At 39.3% G+C, this 26,786-nt stretch overlaps 1 protein-coding gene across 9 annotated transcripts in view; it reads right to left on the reverse strand.

The window, feature by feature from the left end:
- LOC115212947 (pleckstrin homology domain-containing family G member 2-like) overlaps positions 1-26,786 on the reverse strand; it is a 412,633-nt gene that overhangs the window by 217,887 nt on the left and 167,960 nt on the right. The window contains exon 1 of one of the 9 annotated variants that reach the window (XM_029781799.2): positions 7,410-7,643. The exons of the other annotated variants lie outside the window; for them this stretch is intronic. The gene's annotated coding sequence lies outside the window, so the exon portion shown is untranslated. Of the gene's footprint in view, positions 1-7,409; positions 7,644-26,786 lie in introns of those variants that run through there. 9 annotated transcript variants of the gene reach the window in all.

The following is a 26,786-nucleotide window of genomic DNA, read 5'->3' on the forward strand; positions in this document are numbered from 1 at the left end:
GTCGACTTTGCCTTTCATTTTTTCGGGGTCGATAAATTAAGTACCAGTTACGCACTGGGGTCGATCTAATCGACTTTATACCTATGTCTGTCCTTGTTTGTCCCCTCTGTGTTTAGCCCCTTGTGGGTAATAAAGAAATAGGTTGTGGTAGTGATACACACACATACATGATAGGCTTCTGCTAATTTCATTCACAGGAAGATATTTGCTCAAGGTGTCCAGCAGGAGGATTGAACCGAAGACCACATGGGTTCAAAGTGAACTTAACTACTTATCCATACCTTTGCCCCCTGCCAAACAGACATACAGAGACACTCATTCTCCTGCCTTTACACACTCGAAATGGGTATACATCTGTAGAGATTTCTGCACATACATATGCATGCATACATAAACACACACACACACACATGCAGAGTGAAGGAGAGAGACACAGACAAAGAGAGGGGGAGAGATGCCAGTATTTATATGTGTGCTCATACTGTAAGACTTAATTATCATGGCTTAATGAACAGAATGAAGTCGCACAAAACGAGTTCTGTGTATGTGAAATTACTGCTGCAACAATAGTGATTCTGTGTACACCAAGGGCCTTTGGTATCATGGAGGAAAAAGAAGATGGCAGTGATGGGTGTCAGGTAGGGAGGTGATCATAGCTTCTGCTAAAACATTCATTATCAGACACGACCAGTGGTATGGAATATAAGGTCCATAGTTGAACATAGAACTGAACTAAACTGACACAACTAACGAGTTTGTTTCATTTGCCGTGTCCCCTCCCCCCCCACTCTCCTTCAATCTTTCGCGATAATAGATCCTGTGTTTATACTTTTCTCTGCTGCACAGAAGCAAGTAGTTTGCTTACTGAACGGATGGCTTCAATGAAAAGCATGTTATATAAACTGTAATATCACACACTCAACGGTGTGTGTGTGTGTATACATGTGTGTGTGGGGGGGGGAGCACACGTCTGTGAGTTATGTATGTAAGTATGAGTCGAATGTGACAGGATATGTGTGTGTGTGTGTCTTTATGAAAAAACTTTTGTGAGATGTATTTAATTAATTATACACACTGAGAAACAGTTATATATATATATATATCCATATATATATATATGGATATATATATATATATATATATTATATATACACATGTATATATATATATATATATACACACATGTATATATATATATATATATATACATATATTTATCTCTCTCTCTCTATATATATATATATATACACATATCTATCTATCTATCTATATATGTATATGTATATATATAAATATATATATATATATATATAAGGATAGCAATGGCAGAACCATTAGAAACTTGGAAAAAAAACTTCTTGCCCTATTTATCTAAGCTCCCTAAGTTCTGCTTTCAAATCCCACTAAAATCAAATTTACTTTACAACCTTCTGGGGTTGATGAAATAAAAGAACCAATTCCAATGAAGAACTGGAGTTGAGTTCCTTGACTAAGCAGTCTGACTGTTTGACTTTAATCTCATCACTCCTGTAATGACACTGGTTCCAAATTATAGCCAAACTTTCTCCTAAACATTTCCTCCCCCCTTTCTCTCTCTCTCTCCTCCTTTCTTTCTCTCCCTCCCTCTCTCTCTCATTATAGATGGCAGAGAGAGAGAGAGAGAGAGAGCGGAGGAACATTTGGCATGACCTAGAGTTGGTCTCCCGTAGAACCTTGACCTGGCCTGCACCCTGGATGCAACAACACTCTAACATTGCTTTACTGGACTCTAGAAACTCAGATTGAAGTAAATCTTTCCCAGGGCAGATCCATGGTCATACAAAACATGCCTGCCAAAGAATACATACATATGTATACATATATACATGGGTGTGTGTATGTGTGTATTTGCATGTGTATATATGTGTGTGTGTGTGTGTGTGTGTGTGTGTGTGCGTGTGTAGGCATGGCTTCCAAACGTGCAAGCATGCTATATGTAGTAAACAAGTTTGCTTCATAACCACCTTGCTTCAGGTTCAGTCCTACTGTGTGACACCTTGGGCAAGTGTCTTCTGCTATAGACCCAGGCTGACCAAAGCATTGTGATAGGATTTGGTAGACGGAAACTAAAAGGAAGCTCACTGATTATATTTGTAATAAGTACAGGGCTGGCTTTGAGGTTGAGAAGTTTGCTTTCCAACCCCCATGCACTCTTGGATAAGAGTCCCATCGTGCAACACCTTCAGCAAATATTTACTTTAGCACCTGACTAATCAAAGACTTGTGAGTGAATTTAGTAGACAGAAACTGAAAGAAGACTAGTGTGTGTGTGTATGTGTGTGTGAGAGAGAGAGAGTGAATGTGTTTAAGCTGTATGTATCCTTGTTTTTAAAATAGACAAACTGTATCTCTGCCAATTGTAAGCAACACTTGAAAAGATTGACTCCGGGTAGGGCATCTGGCCTTAAAACAGTACTTTAAAAGAGGTGACCATAACAGGACGTTTTACATGCTAGACGGAACAGTCAAATTCCAAACCATGGTCAAGAGCAATTTTGAAGGGAATAAAAAAATAAAAACAATATTTACCTCCCATACCTAGGTTTCAAAATTGCTCTTAACCGTGGTTTGGACTTTGATTGTTCCTTCTAGCATGTAAGACGTCCTATTATGGTCACCTCTTTTGTGCTTAAATATACATTCTTTAAAAAGTCCCAGCCAACTCATGGTGTTACAGAAAAGTGGGTGTAAACTCTATATTTATAGGTGTGTGTGTGTGTGTTCAGGTGTATGTGCAAGTATACATTTCAAAAACTGATGAGGAAAACCGTGCTCAACATATAGGGTAGAGCTTATTTGTATAGAGTTGATGATTCCCATTACTGCTATTGGCAGTTTTACAGAATTCATTCATTGAAGTTTTCCTTTATATTGTCAAAATGGTCTTCACAAAACTCAGAGTAGCTGCTCAAGAGAAAATCATATATATACACAAGTATGTGTACACGTATATTGTATGAATGTATATTTAAACACAAAAGAGGTGACCATAACAGGACGTCTTACATGCTAGAAGGAACAATCAAAATGCAAACCACGGTTAAGAGCAATTTTGAAACCTAGGTATGGGAGGTAAATATTATTTTTATTTTTTTATTCCCTTCGAAATTGCTGTTGACCATAGTTTGGATTTTGACTGTTCCTTCTAGCATGTAAGACGTCCTGTTATGGTCACCTCTTTTGTGTTTAAATGTACAGTATTTTTCTATGAAAAATATGTTGTCTACTCTTTACTCTTTTACTTGTTTCAGTCATTTGATAGCGGCCATGCTGGAGCACCGCCTTTAGTCAAGCAAATCAACCCCAGGACTTATTCTTTGTAAGCCCAGTACTTATTCTATCGGTCTCTTTTGCCGAACCGCTAAGTGACAGGGACGTAAACACACCAGCATCAGTTGTCAGGCAATGCTAGGGGGACAAACACAGACACACAAACACACACATACATATATATATATATATACATATATACAACAGGCTTCTTTCAGTTTCTGTCTACCAAATCCACTCACAAGGCATTGGTCGGCCCGGGGCTATAGCAGAAGACACTTGCCCAAGATGCCACACAGTGGGACTGAACCCGGAACCATGTGGTTGGTTAGCAAGCTACTTACCACACAGCCACTCCATATATATTTTATATATGTTAGCCACTGGCATAAAAATTTTTATAATTTTCCTTTTCCTGAATATTTTCTTAGTATGAATGTATATGCATCTATGTGTGGTGCTTTGCAAACAACTCGCACATGCAAGTGCTACCAGTCGAAAGTTCCACACACCGGAAGCCAGCAAGTGTATGGGGCCATCAGGAGAGAAGGCATGCTACTTCAGGGCCTACCTCTTGATGGCATCATTGAGCACCAGCTGTCCCCCTCACTGACATGAGACCTCGCTTGCTAGATCAACTGGTTATCAAATAGAGCTCGCACAAATATATCTATGTTTTAATAACTCCCAAGGGATTCCATATCAGGCCTCATAATTAATGTCGTGTATTTACAAGAAACATTTCCCCTGTGGACCCTTCCAACAGTTTTACCCCAAAGTAGCTTTAAGCAAATAATCAGTTATTTACTTCTGCCAGCTGAGTGAAGTGAGGCGGAACAGAATAACGTGTGTTGTTCAGATATACATCACAGCACCCTGCTGTTGAATAATTTACTCAACGTTTATGAGCCATTGGTACTCAACACATACAGCCAGTTATTTTACACTCACACACACACACACACACACACACACATATACATATGCACACAGCCAAGTCCCAATGGTGATGAAGGGCTGATGTCATGACTTAAGCATTTGTAGTCCTGTAGTGGAGGCGCAATGGCCCAGTGGTTAGGGCAGCGGACTCGCGGTCGTAGGATCGCGGTTTCAATTCCCAGACTGGGCGTTGTGAGTGTTTATTGAGCGAAAACACCTAAAGCTCCACGAGGCTCCGGCAGGGGATGGTGGTGATCCCTGCTGTACTCTTTCACCACAACTTTCTCTCACTCTTTCTTCCTGTTTCTGTTGTACCTGTATTTCAAAGGTCCGGCCTTATCACTCTCTGTGTCACGCTGAATATCTCCGAGAACTACGTTAAGGGTACACGTGTCTGTGGAGTGCTCAGCCACTTGCACGTTAATTTCACGAGCAGGCTGTTCCGTTGGTCGGATCAACCGGAACCCTCGTCGTCGTAACCGACGGAGTGCTTCCATTCCAGTCCTGTTGGAACCCACTCCACTTCAGGGTGGAACCACAGCTAATTTCTTCAAGAAAGAGAAGAACCAACCCCAGTGCATGACTGGTACTTCATCAGCCTTGAAAGGACGAAAGGCAAAGTTAAAGGTAAAGGTAAACAGTACAGAGATTTGAACTCAGAGTACAGAAAGTCAGAACAAATAATACAAGGCAACAACATATCCAATACTGCGACAATACAGCTGATTCACACACAAGTAGCAGCAGCAGCAGTAGTAGTAGTAGTAAGTAGTAGTAGTAGTAGTTGTTGTAGTAGTATCATTATCAGATGTAGACACATACAGACATATGTTACATATGAAGAACAAACATTAGCTGATATAGAACTCAACACAGAATACAGAGTATTGTCCCAAAATATCATCTAGAGTGAAGTCATAGTCAAGTTAAATAAAACTAACAGCAGTTAACTACTGCACTGATTTTAAAATGGTGATGTCCATAAAGGTAGTGCTCCAGCATGACCAGAGTCTTATGATTAGAACTAGTAAAAGAATATATGTTTGCATACTTTTGGGTTGCAAAAACATGGAAGACTTCTGTCAAAAGGTTAGGAGTGTGTTTAGGCCTGATATATGCTCGTGTTTATTTATACATACATATATACACACATATACAAAACATACATGCATAAAGGAATATACACATGTAAAGCTTGTTTAATGTTAGTGCAGTGATACATACACCCACACATGTATACATACCAATCTTACATGTAGGAATGCATATAAAACTTCTTTCCAAGACAACACATACTCTGTATGTCTATGTATGTGGTTATGTAACTGTGTGTGTGTGTGTGTCTACACATATATACATACACACATACACTCAATTACTATATACCATATTGTATTCATATCCTATTTCTCAAGATATATCAGCTGATATCCATGTATATACACATACAAACATATATACAAATACACACACATGTATATGGACATACAATACATATATACACATACATACATATATATATATGCATGCATACAAACATGCACATATATATATATACATACATGTGTGAGTGTGTGTGTACACATATATATATATATACACACATTCATGCATACATTCACACACATATCTATACATACAAACACACACATGCATGCATATATATATATATATATATATATATATATACATACACATATTCATGCAATATTTGTGTATATATTTAAACAGACACATACATGCATTTTCATTCATATATGTATATACTTATACACACACATACATACATACGCATTCAGATATGTATGTATGTATACAATTGCACAGCCACATGCATATACACACACACAAATGTTGACATGTTTATCTACCTATGCAGAGAACTGTATATATGTCATCTTGAAGTAGATATCAGATATCTGCTATGTTTACATGTTTAACAACATAATTGTGTATATGCATATGTGTGTGTGTGAGATATCAATGGTATACCACATTATCATGTTTATCATATAATGGTATCTCTCCTCCCACCCCGGGTAGAGAGCATATAGGAAGCTCCAGGAAAGAAGACTTGTTTAGCCCCAGGTTAGCTCTCATCCTGCAGACCTATGATCAAAGGAATTCCAATTTACTTTCAATTATGCCCTTTCTTTTTTTTTTATATATATATAGGCCCAGGAGTGGCTGTGTGGTAAGTAGCTTGCTTACCAACCACATGGTTCCGGGTTCAGTCCCACTGCGTGACACCTTGGGCAAGTGTCTTCTGCTATAGTCCTGGGCCAACCAATGCCTTGTGAGTGGATTTGGTAGACGGAAACTGAAAGCAGCCTGTTGTATATATATGTATGTGTGTGTGTTTGTGTGTCTGTGTTTGTTCCCCTAGCATTGCTTGATAACCGATGCTGGTGTGTTTACGTCCCCGTCACTTAGAGGTTCGGCAAAAGAGACTGATAGAATAAGTACTGGGCTTGCAAAGAATAAGTCCCGGGGTCGATTTGCTCGACTAAAGGCGGTGCTCCAGCATGGCCGCAGTCAAATGACTGAAACAAGTAAGAGTAAAAGAGTATAGGCCCAGGAGTGGCTGTGTGGTAAGTAGCTTGCTTACCAACCACATGGTTCCGGGTTCAGTCCCACTGCGTGACACCTTGGGCAAGTGTCTTCTACTATAGCCTCGGGCCGACCAAAGCCTTGTGAGTGGATTTGGTAGACGGAAACTGAAAGAAGCCCGTAGTATATATGTATATGTACATGTGTGTGTTTGTGTGTCTGTATTTGTCCCCCCAACATCGCTTGACAACCGACGCGGGTGTGTTTACGTCCCCGTAACTTAGTGGTTCGGCAAAAGAGACCGATAGAATAAGTACTAAGCTTACAAAGAATAAGTCCTGGGGTTGAGTTGCTCGACTAAAGGCGGTGCTCCAGCATGGTCGCAGTCAAATGACCGAAACAAGTAAAAGAGTAAAGAGGAGAGTAATGTATCATGATGGTACGGTGTAATTTGAGGGAGATTTGGCTGCTATTTTTTGTAGGTTGAGTGACTGTATAGAAGCGCTTTTGAAGTCTGATCAGCTCGAGGGATGAATGTTGACAAAAGACACAATAAAAGAAAAAGAACAAAAAAAAGGGAAAAAAATAATAAAGCAACTCATAGCTCTTACCTTGTCAACTAGGGAGACGTAAGCATCCATGCACAGCGTAATATGGGAGAAAGAGAAAAAGAAGATCCCAGGTGAAGCAACACAGTGTAGGAATGTGGTAAGCTCTCAGTTACATCTCCTACCACCACTCCTACTATATTGCAACTTCTCCCACCAATATGTCATTAATGACAAACAGTGGTCTTTAACGAGCACTAATGCTTATTGATTGGAAAACAAAAGGAAATAAATAAATATATCAACGAATATATTACTGTTCTGTGTTGTGTTGTGGAAGGAGGGATTTAACATAGCTTCCAGTGTAACACTTTCTAACTGGCGGCGGCCGTTGTAATTGTAGGTGGTGGTGGTGGTGATGGTATTAGTAGGACTGATGGGGTAGGGAGATTTGTTGTTGTAGTGGTAGTAGTGGTGGTGGTGGTGGTGGTGCTATGGGTGTTATGTTAGCTGGCCGGTTGGCTGGTTGGTTTGATGATTGTTAGTGGTGTTTGCTTATTGGAGTGTAAGAAACACGTTAGCATTGGTGACTATGTGTATAAGTGTGTGAATACACACACTATATCTACATCCATTCATATATATGTATGTATGTATATATATATATTATAGTGCATGTATACACATATTTATGTATAGTGAATAAATGCCTTGATTAGATGAATTAAGAAGTGCCTAATGAGGTTCATGTGTGAATTTGCCATATATATATATATATATATAGATATATATATATATATAGATTTATATATATACATACACACAAACACATGCATATGTATATAACACACACACATCTACATATGTAAATACAAGTGTCAAGTGTTTGTACTGTACATATATATATATATATATATATATTATATATATATATATATATAATATATATATATATATATATATATATACATATACATATGTGTGTGGTATCAAACACATATGAGCATATGTATTTTCAGGAAAACAAATACACATGTAGATATACAACAACCAATGTAGGTACTGTGCACATATATAAAATATATATATACATACGCGCACACACACATATGTATGCATGTATATATATAACACCTCTACACACATAAACACAAACTAACAATACAATCTTTTACACTGTTGACTGGATTGTAGTTTACTTTTAAAAATAAACTTGGAACAATGAGAGCTTTTCTTTTGGAACAGTTTCCAAGGCAACACTAAGTGTTTTCACAATTATTTAAAATTACATAATTTATAGCTTCTGTAAGGAAAGATGGTTTTTTTGCCTTCCCTTATATAAGTTTTTTATTGGGTCATAATAACTTTCATGCACACACATACACACACATTGTATCATTTAATATATGTGTTCAATGTTGACCTGGGTTAAATGGTATGATGTGATCCAACCAGCCTGAGGGCTACATTGGCCTCCAATGTCTGCTTTGGAAAGGTTTCTATGGCTGGTTGCCCTTCCTAATGCCAACCATTTCACAGTGCACTGGCTACTTTTTAGTTCTTATTTTTTTAAGCTTGCTTCCCAATCACATGGTTTCAGGTTCAGTCCCACTGCGTGGCACCTTAGGCAAGAGTTTTCTACTATAGCAATGGGCCATCCAAAGCCTTGTTATTGGATTTGGTAGATGGAAACTGAAAGAATCCCATCATGTGTGTGTGTACCTTCATGTCTTTTTGTCCTCCCGTCACTGCTTGACAACCGGTGTTGCTGTGTTTAAATCCCCGTAACCTAGCGGTTCAACAAAAGGACTGATAGAATAAGTACTCAGCTTGAAAAATAAGTCCTGGAGTTAATCTGTTTGACTAAAAACCTTCAAGACGGTGCTCCAGCATGGCCACAGTCAAATGACTGAAATAAATAAAAGAATATATATATAACACCTTGTAGACTGTAAAGTGGTTGGTGTTGGGAAGGGCATCCAGTCGTAGAAACCATACCAAAGCAGATAATTGGAACCTGGTGCAGCTCTCTGGTTGGCCAGTTCCTGTCAAACTATCCAACCTGTTCCAGCATGGAAAACAGACATTAAATGATTATGATGGTGATGATATATATATATAGTTAATCCAAACAAGAAAACAAAAAGACAACAACGCAAGGATGTGGAACAAATAAAGTATTATTGGACACTCAGGAAAGAAGGGAAGAAGGAGGGTTTGACATTTCGAGCGGAGCTCTTCGTCGGAAACATAGGAGAAGGAAAGATCCCGAGACGGGAGGACAGAGGAAAAAAAATTGCCGGTGGTATTCACGAGGTCACATACTAAAAGACGGAAGTGGTAAATATATATATATATATATATATATATATATATATATATATATATATTATATATATATATATAATATTATATATATATATATATATATATATATATATATATATATATATAATATATATATATATATATGGTTGTTCCTTCTCAAGCCATGCCTGGCTCATAAGGGCTGGTTTACGGTTTCCTTGGCATATAGGTTCCCCACCTGGACAGGACACTGGTCCACCGCAGGTAAGCTGCAAGATGCAGGAGGAAAGAGTGAGAGAAAGTTGTGGCAAAAGAGTCAGCAGAAGTTCGCCATTACCTTCTGCCGGAGCTGCATGGGGCTTAGGTGTTTTTGCTCATAAACACACACATTGCCCGGTCTGAGATTCGAACCCGCAATCCCTCGACCGCAAGTCTGCTGCTCTAACCTCTAGGCCATGTGCCTCCACACACACACACACACATATATACAGGGTAGTCCAAAAGTAGGTTTACAGTTATCACGTAAACACTTTAAATTTCTTTTAAAACATTTTATTACATTTAAATTTTTATCTTACAAACTAAAAGTGGAGTTTGACAAAATTAACTAAATTAGCATAGAATAATGGTTTCATATTTTTTTATAATTAAGACCTAAACTATTAATATATGAATGCGAAAGAGATAGTTGAATAACTGTAAACCTACTTTTGGGACACCCTGTATATATATTTACGTGATGCTGTGTGGAATCATGTGAAAGTGTCCAGGCAGTGCCATGTGACAGTGCCCATGAGGCACCACATAAAAGTGCCCATGTGGTGCATCGTAAAAGTACCCAGCACACTCTATAAAGGGGTTGGCATTAGGAAGGGCATCCAGCCATAGAAACCATGCTAAATCAGACTAGAACTTGCTGCAGCTCTCTGGCTTGCCAGCTCTGGTTACACCATCCAACCAATGCCACTATGAAAATAGGCATTAAATGATGGTGATGATGATGATGATATATATATATATATATATTATATATATATATATATATGTAGGTCCCGGGTTGAGTCGGGGTTAACCACAGTAAATAAGGTACTCAATACATAGCAGAGTAAATTAATTTATTTTATAGAAGGAGCTTCTACAGGACTAGAACTGTTTCATTCAAAAGAAATCATCAGGAAATCATCATTGGCTTCTTGATGATTTCTTTTGAATGAAACAGTTCTAGTCCTGTAGAAGCTCCTTCTATAAAATAAATATATATATATATATATATATATATATAAGTAGATGAATGAATTATCCTAGTATGGATAATACGGTTAATCGATACCTGGGTAGCAAAGTTCGTCTTGAGGCTGATTGATAGAGGTTCCTTGTATTTCCTGATGAGAAGACGACATAATGCAACCTTCATTCCTTCGGAATTAAGAGTATGCAGTCTTTGAAACATATGTTGAAAGTAAAGGAATTTTGTTAAAATCTTCGTTCGACTCCATTCTTTTCATTTATATATATACATATATATATATATATATATATATATATATATATATATATATATATATATATATACATTGGAGTATGCAGTATGTTGCTTAGTAAGGCTGAGGTTCAGTAAATTACAAGTAACAGATCTGTGGGTCACACCAATTTTGTTGCCTGACTTCCTGCTTAATATGAGTAAGCTGACACTACACAATACACACATGCATGCAAGCACACACACACACACACACACACACACATTCTTTTATTGTTTTAATGGTAACAGTCATGCTGGAGCACTGCCTTTAATTTCGAGCAGTTTCGTTGTCGCTTTTTGGGGTGGAAGTCGGTCAATGATTGATTTTGAAGCCGCTGATCTTCCCTGCGTGTATCTTTGAATGGTTGCCTGGTCTGGTATCATTGTTAGCTTATCCAAGTCAAAACAGATGTAGCAGTGTGTGTGTGTGTGTGTGTGTGAATGTATGTGTAGAACCATCTATGCATGTATAGTCTCTGAAAGTTTTCTTTTGGTTTCAGGTGTTTGTGTTGCTGTTGTTTAACACTAGGCTATACCTGTTGAAGCCAGCTTAGGATCAAAAGCATTCCAGCCATGGCAATCTTACCTTTTTGTAAGTGGGGAATAGTGTAAGCCTAGACTACATCAGCCAATGTGTTCTTCAATTATCAAGATAGTGTGACATGAAGGAAATATGGCTATTATTTCTAGCAGGTCGATGGACCACATAGAGGTTCTTCTTGTGTCAAAAGTTACAGTATTTTTAATATAGGTTTCAGTACCTAAAGTGAATATGGAATCATTCTCTGGAGAAGAAGGGAAGGTTATAAGAGACTTTCTTAGATGCTCAAGAATATATTTTACCAAAAGAAAAAAATATAGATGTAGGTTCCACAATGTTATGAAGAGCATCCAGTAATACAGTGGAACCATATTCCAAATAGAATTCAGATTACCAAAATTGCCCAAGATACAGTCTTTGTGAATAAGTTCTTGGAATCTCGGCTGCGGGGTCATTCCGAAAAGCTCTACCTGCGACGATTTCATCTCAATCGAAGGAGAGGAGCTTTCTCTGTCCAGGTTGCGGATCCGTGGAACAAGCTGCCAGACGAGATGGTGAAGATGCTGATGACCACTTTGTTCAAAGTCTCCCTTGACCTCAAGTGGCCTGAACTCTTTACATGAACACCACCCTGTACTTAACTCCATGTCCCCCTACATGGCCTTGCTATTTGCTTTTGAGCCAAATTAACTAACTAACTAAGTCAGTTTACATTGAAGATATTTGCCACATCAGCCCACTCACCACAACAGAACTGATATCCTAATAAACAAGGTACCATGCTAACAGCTGGTGCCATGGAAAAAACACTGGTGCTGGTGGCACAGAAGAAGCAATCAGTTCTCTCTGTAAAGTGGTTGTTGGCATTAGGAAGGGCATCTAGCTGTAGAAACCAAGGCAAAACAGGCTATGGAACTTGGTGTAGCCCTTGGCCTTGTCAGCTCTTGTCAAGCCATACAACTTGTGCCAGGATGGACGATGGACGTTAAATGAAGATGATGATGAGGAGGATATCATAAACAACAGAGAGAACTCTGCAGACACTGGACCCAAATGACCCTCGCATATACAATCTCAGAGCTGGCAGAAACATTAGCACGCCGGGCGAAATGCTTTGCGGTATTTCGTCTGCCGCTACGTTCTGGGTTCAAATTCCACCGAGGTCGACTTTGCCTTCGGGGTCGATTAAATAAGTACCAGTTACGCACTGGGGTCGATGTAATCGACTTACTCCGTTTGTCTGTCCTTGCTTGTCCCTTCTGTGTGTAGCCCCTTGTGGGTAGTAAAGAAATAGGAAATAGGTATTTCGTCTGCCGTTACGTTCTGAGTTCAAATTCCGCCGAGGTCGACTTTGCCTTTCTTCCTTTCGGGGTTGATTAAATAAGTACCAGATATGCACTGGGGTCGATGTAATCGACTTACTCCGTTTGTCTGTCCTTGCTTGTCCCTTCTGTGTGTAGCCCCTTGTGGGTAGTAAAGAAATATATACAATCTCGCCCTATTCTCTAATAACAAGGGACACTTTGGATAATGTTGTCCTTGATATACCATGTCTAAAAAAGATGAAACAGCCATGGATGGAATGCTTTTTGAGGCAGGTCTGTTCGAACAAGGATGAACTGAGATGAGGGAACATGACAAGAATCCCTCTGGGTAAAATAAGTGGACAATGCTTGCAGGGAAGGATTGAATTAACCCCTGAATATTCCCAGAACAAATTAGAGATGAAGAAAAATATAGATCAATCTCAGGAGGATTTGAACTGAGGTCAGTGGCATGTAAAAAGCACCATCCGAATCGTGGCCGAAGCCAGTGCTGCCTCGACTGGCTTCCGTGCAGGTGGCACGTAAAATGCACCAAACCGACCGTGGCCGATGCCAGCCTCGCCTGGCACCAGTGCAGGTGGCACGTAAAAAGCACCCACTACACTCACGGAGTGGTTGGCGTTAGGAAGGGCATCCAGCTGTAGAAACATTGCCAGATAAGACCGGAGCCTGGTGCAGCCTTCTGGCTTCCCAGATCCCCGGTTGAACCGTCCAACCCATGCTAGCATGGAGAACGGACGTTAAACGATGATGATGATGATGATGATGATGAATACAAAAAACCAAGAGGTCACACTGTCAATTACACAGTTCAGTGCTCTACACTTTGAGCTGATCTGTTGATAAAATTGTTTAAATTGTATGGATCATTATTTGGGCACAAATACACATTGTAACACACAGAGTAAGAACATGTAATGTATTGCCAAACTCTTTTATGCAATCAATTTTCAATGTGTCTATTGACAAATAATTGCTGTATTTACTATTATTATAGCTTGTGTATTCTTATGTTTCATTGTTTTTTTTTACTTTAATCATTTGTCTATTCAATAATGTTAGAATTAAAAATACAATTCACGAAAATTTCAGCGTCTAAAATTCACACAATTTAATTTACTACACAGAGTAGCTATTTTTTCTCTCTCTCTCTCTTCTAAACACAAACATTCACAAAGTGATATATACACACTTCATCATCATCATCATCATCATCATCATCATCATCATCACCACCCTCTTGTCACCACCATCATCATCATCATCATCATCATTTAACATTCCTTTTCCACAGTTCATCGGTCAGACAGAATTTGTTGAAGCAGATTTGCTCTGGTCGGGTGCCTTTCCTGTTGCCAACCCTCCCCATGACCAGACATGTCTTTTCATGGAAGACTGAAAATAAACAACCACACTTACAAGATGATATTCATTTTAAAAAGTCTTAATAAGGGTACACCCAGTTACCTCCACTCTGACCCTAGAACTGTCCATCCCTTATTTTTGCACTACTCTCACCAAACACCTCTTTTCTGTCTTTCTGTGCCTTCAGGTAAGCTCCCTCCTCTACCAAATTCCATCTTAACACCTCACATGTTTGCTATGGTTCTCAACACCCTTTTATATCCACCTTCGCACACCCAACCATTACCTCTACATCTCCTCCTCCACCACTCCTACGCTTTGCACATGATCCTTCCCCACCACCTTCTGATCTATCCTCCTTCTTGAATCACTAGAATCCCTCTCACCTTACACCCTCTCCATATTGATATCCCTACCAGCTCCACCTCCACATTCTCTTCTCCCATCCTTAACTATTTCTTACTCTCCCTTCTGATTCTTATGAATCTACCCACCCTCCCCATTTCTCCCCTCTGATTCCCTGTCCATATCCTCTCTTATACTAACCTTCTCCCCTACCCTGAGTGTTTTCTCCAGCAACACATCACTTCCATCTTTATCTCCTCCCCAGCTACTCCTCCTCCTCCCCCTCCTCATCCTTATGTAATGTGAGGTTGCCATGTATCTCTTCTATAGCAAGGCATCTGTGCTTGCCCTTCCCTCATACTTCAGTCTCTCAGTACTTGGCATAAAGCTACCTCTCTCCACCCCTCCTCCCTGCACTTGGATCATTTCCTCTTCTTTTCTGTCTTTCAACTTGGCAACCTCACCAGTGCTGGTGGCAGGAATAAAAGGGGTTGGCATTAGGAAAGGGCATCCAGCTGATTCTGGATCCCAGCGCAGCCCTGCTGCTTGCCAGATCCTGTTAAACCATTTAGCTCATGCCAGCATGGAAAACGGATGCTAAACGATGATGGTGATACACACACACACATACATACATACTGTGCTTCTTGCAGTTTCCATCAACCAAATCCACCCATAAGGCCTTGGTTGGCCTAGGGCTATAGTAGAAGCCACACACCCACGGTGCCATCCTGGCATTACAAAATTGTAAAACCATGACTTTTATAAATAGAAAGTTTGTGAAAAAGAAAATTTGTATTTATAAATTGTTGTCTTTCTTATAAACTCATGGACAACATGTCTGATCATTTTCTTCACAAACCAATTCAAAGTTGTGTACAGTGATGCATTAGAATGTCCCAGGAGCAAATCTAAAGGTATGTCACAAAAACGGCACAGTCCAGTCAATGGGGTCTGAATAAGAAGCATGGTCCATCCAATGATGCACTGACCCAATCTCTGTCTACAGAGTTTGAACAACAAACTAGAAATAACAGTATAATCTTCCTGAAAAGGAAGGTTGTATGAAATAATCCTTTCTACTATAGGTACAAGGCCTGAAATTTGGGGCAGGGGAATAGTCAATTACATCAACCCCCAGTACTCGACTGGTACTTAATTTATTGACCCCAAAATGATGGAAGGCAAAGTCTACCTCAGCAGAATTTGAACTCAGAACATAGCGGCGGGCGAAATACCGCTAAGCATTTTGTCCAGTATGCTAATGATTCTGCCAGCTCACCACCTTATCACACCCTATTATATTAAAAAAGGAGAAAGACATAAAAGATTATGGTCTTGGATGTTTAGTGTCTGAAGAAAGAGAAGATAATCGCTTGAATGGCTTTGGCCATTGGTCAGCTCAGTTAGGGATGAACTGAAGATAAATAACAATAAGGTATTGTACCCTCCTTCTGGCTCTACTAGGGTTCCTGCTTCTCTAACTCTCTTGATACCAATCCACCTCGGACCATCTCTACTTTTACAACACAAAACCTTTAATTTTACAGTGTTCATATTATAATCCAGATCACCCCTCAGGATTTTAAGAACTTTTTGCTGCTAAGTTATGATCCAAACACCACCATGCACTGCTCTCTCACTCAACAACTACAACAATAATAATAATAATAATAATAATAATAATAATAATAATAATAATAATATAGTGAATAGGCGCAGGAGTGACTGTGTGGTAAGTAGCTTGCTAACCAACCACATGGTTGCGGGTTCAGTCCCACTGCGTGGCATCTTGGGCAAGTGTCTTCTGCTATAGCCCCGGGCCGACCAATGCCTTGTGAGTGGATTTGGTAGATGGAAACTGAAAGAAGCCCATCGTATATATGTATATATATATATATGTGTTTGTGTGTGTGTTTGTGTGTCTGTGTTTGACCCCTAGCATTGCTTGACAACCGATGCTGGTGTGTTTACGTCCCCGTCACTTAGCGGTTCGGCAAAAGAAACCGATAGAATAAGTACTGGGCTTACAAAGAATAAGTCCCGGGGTCGATTTGCTCGACTAAAGGCGGTGCTCCAGCATGGCCGCAGTCAAATGACTGAAACAAGTAAAAGATAAAAGATAAAAGATTGAAAGAAATTGAAAAAAAATGAGAAATACCAGGATCTAGCCAGAGAGATAAAGGTCAGTTATTATAGAAAATCCATCCGATTTTACAGTTACATCTAAAATAAATTGAACCATATAATGTATTTCATTAGAAATAAGGTCATAAAAGGGGGTTTTGAATCACCTGATTTCTGTAGCTCCCTTCCCCTTGTTATCCCTACAACATCACACTCTTAAAAACCTAAATATGAAACCCGAGTATTTATCTTCGCCAGAACTGAAATCATCTTAAATTCCCGCCCTGCCCCTACTTTACCTAATTTGACCATCAACTACATTAATTTCACTGGTTTGAGATACCTTGTAAAAAGCATGGGACACAAACCCCCTCCTATTCCGCTAAAAGAGAAATGGAAGGCTGTACACTGAAGTTAATCTTTTAATGTGAAGGATTTCAGTTTAGTTAATCTTTCTTACATTTAAAGGTTTTAAGATTAGGGAATTATGGGCAGTGTTATTTTATGGGATTTAGGATGTTGAAGCAAACCTTGTCTTAGGCTAATGTAAATAGAGATAAGTTTCACTTAATATAATTCAATAGTAAGCCTTCTTGTTGACACCTATTTGAAGCTGTCCACTGTCCCCTTTCTATCACAGCATAAAACTTGATTGGCTCAAGCAATTGTTTTCGTTTTGTGCTCTTCAAATTATTTATTCTAACTACCACCAAGATTACCATTTTCAAATGCATTTATCAAGGCAAAGGTTGGCAAATATAAAGTGAGGTCTTTTTTTTTTCCCACTGCAAAAAATAGGGAAGATGGTTGATTCCAAGGCCTTTTGTTGATTAAAAGAATTTTTTTGCTATCAAATAATCCTGGAAAAGAACTTTTAAGCAGGAAGAACATAAACACTTGTGATCGCATGAACAAATAATAATGATGATGATGATGATGATGATGATAACAATAATAACAGTTTCAAATTTTGGCACAAGGCCAGCAATTTCAGAGTTGTGGGGTTAAGTAAATTACATCAACCCCAGTGTCCAACTGGTATTCATTTTATTGAGCTTAAAAGGATAAAAGTAAGTTGACCTTAAAGTCAGAACAAATGCTGCTAAGCATTTTTCTGTCCTGGTAACCATTCTGCCAGCCTAAATAATAATAATAATAATAATAATAATAATAATAATAATAATAATAATAAATAGACTCTGTGGAAAGAGTGTGGAAAATGCGATCCACTTGGTAAGTGGATGTGAGAGCCTTGCACAAAAAGAATACAAGCGCCGCCAATATAAAGTGCATGTATCTTCATTGGCTCTTATGCCATAAATATCAATATGAAGTAACAGAGAACTGGTATGAGCATGTACCAAGTAAAGTTATGCAGGAGGATGGAAAAGTAATGATACTCTGGGACTATGGTTTTCAGACGGATCGTGTGATCGAACACTGTCGGCTGGATATTGTCATATTGAATAAGAGAGACAAATACTGTCAGATCATTGATGTAGCCATACCAAATGACTTGAATGTTGTGAGTAAAGAGGCTGAAAAAAATCACCAAGGAATCCAAATTGAAAGTGGAAATGGCAAGTCTTTATGGGAAGCGAGAGGGTTAATGTAAAAGTGATACCAGTGGTGATCGGAGCGTTGGGCTCAATCCCATTGAAACTTCAAGACGTCTTTAGGCAACTGGAAATCCCATGCAACCCCAGTGTCTAATTGGTATTCATTTTATTGAGCTCAAAAGGTGAAGAATATAGTTGATTGTATTGACCCCAGTAGATGAGATGAGTGGTACATTATTTTATCAAACCCAGGATGGGGGAAAGCAAAATTAAACTCAGTGGAATTTGAAGTGAGAATGAAAAAGAACCAAAAACCAAACAGCAATTACAAAACTCTCACTTTGGAGGTATTTCTTCAAGGATTACTTTAAAAACACATTTAGCTTTTTAGTTTATTTTATTCAAAGTTTCCCGAATATTAAGTGAAGGTGCATGGCTTAGTGGTTAGCGCTTTTGGCTCACAAATGTAAGGTCATAAGTTCAATTCCCAGTGGTGCACTGTGTCCTTGAGCAAGACACTTCATTTCACGTTGTTCCACTACACTCATCTGGCAAAAATGAGTTGTACCTGTATGTCAAAGGGCTAACCTTGTCAGAGTCTGCATCATGCTGAATCTCCCTGAGGACTATGTTAAGGGCACATGTGTCTGTGAAGTGCTCAGCCACTTGTACATTAATTTCATGAGCAGGCTATTCCGTTGATTGGGTCAACTGGAACAATTGTCACTGTGACCAATGGACTGCCACTTCTGGAATATTTAAGCATTCCTCCACCCCAACATGATGGGGTGGGAAAATGGTTCATTCTAAGACATTTGTTTAATTCATACATACATCATCATCATCATCATTTAATGTCTGCTTTCCATTCTGGCATGGGTTGGACAGTTTGAATGAGGACTGGCAAGTCGGGAGGCTGCATCAGGCTCCAGCCCAATTTGGCTAGGTTTCTACAGCTGGATGCCCTTCCTAATGCCAACCACTCCAAGAGTGTAGTGGGTGCTTTTTACATGCCACCAGCATGGGAGCCAGTCAGGCGGCACTAGCGTCAACCATGCTCAAATGATGCTTTTTATGTGCCAACAGCATGGGTACAAGTCAGGTGGCACTGACATCAGTCACAATCGAATATTGCTTTTTACATACCACCAGCATGGATGCCAATCAGGCGGCACTGGCATTGGTCACACTTGCATGGCACTTTTTAGGAGCAAAAAGCACCACTTGCATGGTGCTTTTTAGGACAAATATCTATCAAATGTAAATAATGTAAATAACGTAATCTTTCGTGTAATAATGATCTTTCAAGCCAAGATTTAAATCTTAAACGTGCAATGAAGATATAGTTTCGATCAATTGTCAAGGTTAAAGATAACAAAATATTTGCAGCAAGTACTGACTGATGACTCAGAATTTAGGAATTCATAACAGGGTATGTTTAGCACATATACCTTTTATATATACCTGTGTGTTTGTGTGTGTTTATTTTAAAATTATATCATCAGAAATACAGGTTGAACCTTACTAAGCTGACAAGTTCAGGACCAGTCAAGTTCATGAAGAGCAAATTTTTGTGAAGCAGCGAAGCTTGCATCTATTGTATTGTCTTATTAATATCAATATAACTTCTTACACCTAGCTCAGGCTGACTCGGCTCCTTTGTTACAAAGAGTTTAGTGTGGACACAAAGGTTTAGTATTGTGTACGGTGGACACAAAACTAAGTAGATAAGTTGAAAAAGAAAAAAATCAAAGAAAAATTTATAAAAGATTATATCAAAATTGGGAACAGGCACAGGTATGGCTGTGTGGTAAGAAACTTACTTCTCAACCACATGGTTCTGGGTTCAATCTCACTGCATGGCATCTTGGGCAAGTATCTTCTACTATAACCTCAATCCAACTAAAGTCTTTGAATTTGAAAAAAGGAAACTGAAAGAAGCCCATTGTGTGTGTTTGTGTGTGTGTGCATATATATACTCCTTACTCTCTTTTATACTCTTTTACTTGTTTCAGTCATTTGACTGCGGCCATGCTGGAGCACCGCCTTTAGTCAAGCAAATCGACCCAGAACTTATTCTTTGTAAGCTTAGTACTTATTCTATCGGTCTCTTTTGCCAAACTGCTAAGTTACAGGGACATAAACACACCACCATCAGTTGTCTAGTGATGTTGGGGGAACAAACACACACACACACATACATATATATATATATATATATATATATATATATACATATATACAACAGGCTTCTTTCAGTTTCCGTCTACCAAATCCACTCACAAGGCTTTGGTCGGCCCGAGGCTATAGTAGAAGACACTTGCCCAGGGTGCCACACAGTGGGACTGAACCTGGAACCATGTGGTTGGTAAGCAAGCTACTTACCACACAGCCACTCCTGCACCTATATATATATATATATACACACACACACACAGGCATATGCGTGTGTGTGTGTGTGTGTGTGTGTGTGTGTGTGTGTGTATGTAGTGCCATGCAACCTATACCATGTAAATGGTATCCATGCCGGTGGCATGTAAAAAGCACCCATTACACTTTTGGAGTGGTTGGCATTAGGAAGAGCATCCTACTGTAGAAACATTGCCGGATCAGATTGGAGCCTGGTGCAGCTCATCAGCTCCAGTCAAACCATCTCACCTATGCCAGCATGGAGAGCAGATGTTAAATGATGGTGATGATGATGACACACATGCATGTGTGTGTGTGTGTGCGTGCATGCAGCTGTGTTTGTCCCTTATACCTGCTTGACAACTGTTGGTGGTTTGTTTACATCCCGGTAAGCTAGCGATTCAGCAAAAGAGACCGATAGAATAAGAAAAAAACTTTAAAAACAAATCAAGAGGATCGATTCATTCAGCTAAAAATTCTTCAAGGCGGTGCCCCAGCATGGCCCCGGTCTAATGACAGACAAGTAAAAGAAAGCAATGGTTTATTTACATTAACTGTAAATCCACAAGAAACTTTCAGTAAACAAAACTCCTACAAATTTACAATAAATAGATAAAGCACTTTCCACCCATTTTCATTTACCTTCATTTAACGTTGGATCTGTTTCTGACAACCATCAGACTTTTGGTATCAGCAAAATTTTCTTTTCTTTTATTGTTTCTTAACATCATACCCTGGCAATGGACCAATGCTTTATTCTCCACATAAGACTCGTCGATGTTCTACCCTCCAGCTTTTTAATCGTGACAACTTTTGTAATGCTACATGTTTATGTTTTGTTGTGTTACTACATGCTTGCCTCTCAGCGGAAATATTCAAGGGTAAACTATCTGCAATAAAAAGTTACATCTGTGCTTGTACGGCAGCAGTATCAGCTATCTTCAGTAAGATTCATTCCTCCCTTGCATTCTCTAACCATACATCATCTACACAACCGAGACACCACATGCCAAACCTGCATTCACTCCATCAACAGGGACCTTCAGAGAATCCTCCACCTCGCCTCTTTTAACAGTAAAGAGACCAAAAAAAAAAAACCCCACTCAAGTGCTTCTTACATCAAGCAGACACCACTGCACCACAACCTTTTCTAATCATGAGTGGCCCTCAGCTAGAGTCCCTGCAATCACTCAAAATGCTGGGCCTGGCAGATTCCATAACATAGTTAAAACTACATCTCAAAGACCAGACCTTTTTATGTCCAGAAAACATTTCAGCCCACAGATGCCTGCTGACTCTCTACAAGGCCCAAGACATCATCACCTTGGAACCTCCTCTCTGTTCATGTCTTTCCAGTTGTTGACTTTCTACAACTTAAATGGACCATTAACAGCATCAAACTCGCCAGTCATGAAGGACTGCACGGGGGGGGGGGCTACAGGCTCTGCCCCTTCCTCCAGACTCAGCAAACGAATAAACAATATGGGATGCTGGGGATACCACAACTGAACAAATGATCAACTAAGCTAAAAACTGTCAAATTCAGATTAACATCCTAAACCCATGAAACTACCAGAGTTACAGAGGCTCAACCAGTATTTGATCCAGAATTAATGAACCTCAACCTGTGTTCAATCCAGGATCTACCCATTTACAGTTGTCACCTACTCTCCCCTACATTATCATTATTTAACATTTGCTCTTAACATTCCCCGCTCTTTTCCATTTCCTATTACACTCTCCCATACACTGCTCCTACCTCTAGCCACCCACACTTCCTATTCTCTTGCCCCCTTTCACTTCTGCTCACTACCTTTAGGGTTCACCATGGCATTTTGATGCCACTATTTTATCACTTTTCAGATCCATCCTGGTTACTCTTTTCTTCTCTCCTATAATGTAGCTCCTCTACAGCAAGAAACCTTTTGTGTTCTGGCCCCTTGTTTCCCACTTTATCCCCCTCATCCCAAAGCATAAAGCTGCATCCCTCTCTACTGTAGCCCCACTTAGTCAAAAGGGATCTTAGTTTTGCTGGCTGCACAGCAAGCTCACTAGTGTTGATACCATATAAAAAAGCACCCAGTATATAGTGTAACGTGGCTGGTGTTAGGAAGAGCTTTCAGTTGTAGAAACCATGGCAAAGTAGACAGTGGAGTGTGATGCAGTCTTCAGAGCTGTCAAACAATCTGACCCATGCTAGTGTGGAAGATGGACATTAGATGATGATGATGATGATGATGATGGAGATTATGTAGGCTGCTATAATGACTGACAGCGGTGATAGTAGGATCTATTTTTACATCTGAAACAAACTAAAAAGATTACGGCTTTAAATATACATCTGCTGTTTATTTAATAATTATGAAATTTTAGACAAGTAGGTTACACATCTTGCTTTTGTATACATTAATGTCTGTCATCATTGTTTCTCTCTACAGCTGGACCTTATGGTAGATGTAAACAGGGGAAGGTTAAACATAGCAAGCCAACCCAATGATAGTAAATTTGGATGTTGAATATAATTAATAAAACAAGCTATAAATAATATATAAAACTCGTCTTATGCCTGCAGAATTGTTTCCTTTTGCATAAGAAATAGGTTCAGTGTGAAGTGTTAGAATTTATCTGCTCTTCATGGTACGGTACACTTATTCCCATTTTGGTGAAGTTTATAATGTATGCAGATAGCTTCTATTTGATGGTGATTGGTAGATGGATGGGGGCAGTAATTTCATCCAGGTGTTTGTGTTTTAATTATTTATGTCTTAAAGATAGCAGCTGCAACAGGAGCAGTGGCAGCCAAGTCAATGAGAGAGCCTATATGTGGTTACTGAATCTGCTAGAAACAGCAACCAAATTTCCCTTGAATCATATCCTACTAGCTTGCTCTCCCTGTCACCAACCCTCATCTGCTCCCCCATGCAAGGTAATGTTTTTCCATGACCAGACATGTTTTCTTGTGATGTCAAGACTAGGAGACACAATCATGCACGCACATGAGGGAGTGTTGGAAAGTTCTTGGCTTTAAGGGCACCATGAAAAGTCTGGCTGGAGACCCAGCCTTCTGAGTTCTTTCACAGGTTTAAAAACTGAAGGACTGCTGCAATGAGTGTGTCAATCTGAGAGGGGAATATGTTGAATAAAATCATAATTAACTGATCCGCCTGTATTTTCTTTTACCCAAAGCCAGAATCTTTTTAGTACCCTCTCATACATATATATATATATATATACAGTGGGATTCTTTCAGTTTCCATGTACTAAATCCACTCACAAGGCTTTGGTCAGATCATGACTATAAAAGAAGATACTTTTAAAGAAAGCAAAAATGGAATGGTCATGGCTGGAATGCTTTTGATCATAAGTCTTTTGAATCAGGAATCAGTTGGAGCGAAACAACCAGATAAGCAGAAGACACCTATAATTGATCAGACTCATGATTAAAAGTATTCCAACCATGACTATCTTGTCTGCTTAAGAGAATTCAGGACTTGGTGTCCATTGTGTCTCCTCCAAGATGTGATTTGAAGGATTTTTTTCCAGATGCCATTTTCAGCAGATCAGGTAACACCAAAGAGGTTCTCTTGTGGGCTCAACTTGGACTTATGCAGCAACAGCAGCAGTAGTTGTCTGGTGATTTCTGATCAAAACTGCAGTTGTGACTTTTTTCGCTGACCCTTTTCTCATGCACATTATATAAGGACCACATAGTCCAATGTATCCTCCCTTTCATCAAGCAATAGATGAGCAATGACTCTGAAACTAGTCTCTGGATGCTGGCTTTGCTGGGTGGAGGTGCTTATCTCCCCTTTGAAAACATAAGGACACAGGAAATGTGTCAAGGCCAACAGGAAATGGTATTTCCTAGGGCTAAATAGCAGTAGCATTCTTCCCTTTTATGGGACTGTCACATTAAGTTGACAACATTCCATCACTTTAATAGAATACTATTTGTTGAAAATTTGACTGCTATTTCTGTCAATTGCAAAGAGGCTTCTTTGGACTATATATTTCAGGTGAAATTTCAGAAGAAGTAAGCCTGGACATTGACTAAGTTGAGACCTGGTCAAAGACGAAAGATTTATGAAGTGAAATCTGAAGAAAGGGAATAGAAGATTGGAAATCATGAAGACTTTTGTTTTGATTTTTTAATTGCTGGCTCTGAAGAAAAAGGCAGTGCCCAGGCCCTAATAGCTCAACTCAAACCCCAGACCCAGTGAAATTGGTGCCGTAAATGTTTGTCATGAATCTTTGTAAATCAACCCCTGAGTAGGGAGGGAATTCCAAAGAGATGCAATTCTGGTAAGGAAGGACTGGCTATGGTGATTAGTGTAGGGCTTGAAGTTGGAGAGATGAGTGGGTTGGGAATGCAGATTGGAAGTGGCAAGAGGAGCAGGGGTCATTACAGTAGCAGAGGAGGCAGCATGGTTGTGGGTCAGGGACTGGGGCTTCCCTGTAAGGGACTTTCTATTGGTTTCACATTTTGGCACAAGGCCAGCAATTTCTGGGAGGGGGTAAGTTAATTACATCACTCTAGTGCTCAGCTGGTTCTTATTTTATTGACCCCAAAGGGATGAAGGGCAAAGTCAACCTCAGTGGAACTTGAACTCAGAGAGTAAAGACAGACAAAATGCCGGCGTGCTAATGATTCTGCCAGCTTGCCACCCTGTAAGTGACTTTATATTAATCATTGAAAAGTGTCCCTTGTCTGGTTTAAGGTGCCTGTGTATAGGCAGCTACAGCAGCCGTGTGTCAGATGTGAGGGTAATACTCCATTGACGGAGGGCTGCATTTGAGGTTTAGCAATCTCAGTGTTAAATGCTGAGAGTAGCTTGATCAAGAAGACACTCAAAGGATCACACAGAGAAAGAAATTCTGAGCAACAACAGCTGAAATATTCAACTTCGAACAAATAAGCTCTATATGTATTGAGGACTCATCTCCCATTTGTTCATTCACACACAATCACAAACACAATGCATATACACATCATTGTTGTTTGAACATTTGATTTTCCATAATCACACGGGTCAGATGGAATTTTTTGAGACGGATTTTTCTAAGGCCCTTCCCATCACCAGCCCTGGCCTGTTTTCTAGTAAGGTAATATTTCCATATAGCTAGACATGTTTGCACAGAAAATTAGAAATGAGGGACATAGCTTGTACAATGGTGACACTTGTTTACGATTATTACACAAGGAGACTGAAACACACACACATACACATTTATATATACAATGGGCTTCTTTCAGTTTCTGTTCGCTAAACCCACTCACAAGGCTTTCCTCAGCTTAAGGCAATGGTAGAAGACATCTGCCCAAGGTGTCACACAATGGGACTGAACCCCAAAAGCATGTGGTTAAGAAACAAACTTTTTACCACATAGCAACACTGTATATATATTTTTTCTGCACTAAGTGCTTACAGTGTGTGTGTGTGTACACACACTCACACACATAAATTATATATATGTGTATATATATATATCATCATCATCATCATCATCGTTTAACGTCCGTTCTCCATGCTAGCATGGGTTGGATGGTTCGACCGGGGATCTGGGAAGCCAGAAGGCTGCACCAGGCTCCGGTCTTATCTGGCAATGTTTCTACAGCTGGATGCCCTTCCTAACGCCAACCACATATATATATATATATATATATATATTATTGTTATATTTCGGAATGGTCATATTGCCAGTTTAGCCAATAAAAATTCTTGCACAACAAATATTTAAAAGTATATATATATATATATATATATATAATTTTTTTCCGCAATAAGATAAAAAACCCAAGGCTGTGTAGATTTTAGAACATTTATAAATAGAAGGTCTTACAGCTGTTTCTAGGATATTTATTATATCCCTTATATACCTGAAGTGATATAATAAATATCCTAGAAACAGCTGTAAGACCTTCTATTTATAAATGTTCTA

Source organism: Octopus sinensis, linkage group LG6 (genome assembly GCF_006345805.1).
Source record: "Octopus sinensis linkage group LG6, ASM634580v1, whole genome shotgun sequence".
NCBI lineage: Eukaryota > Metazoa > Mollusca > Cephalopoda > Octopoda > Octopodidae > Octopus > Octopus sinensis.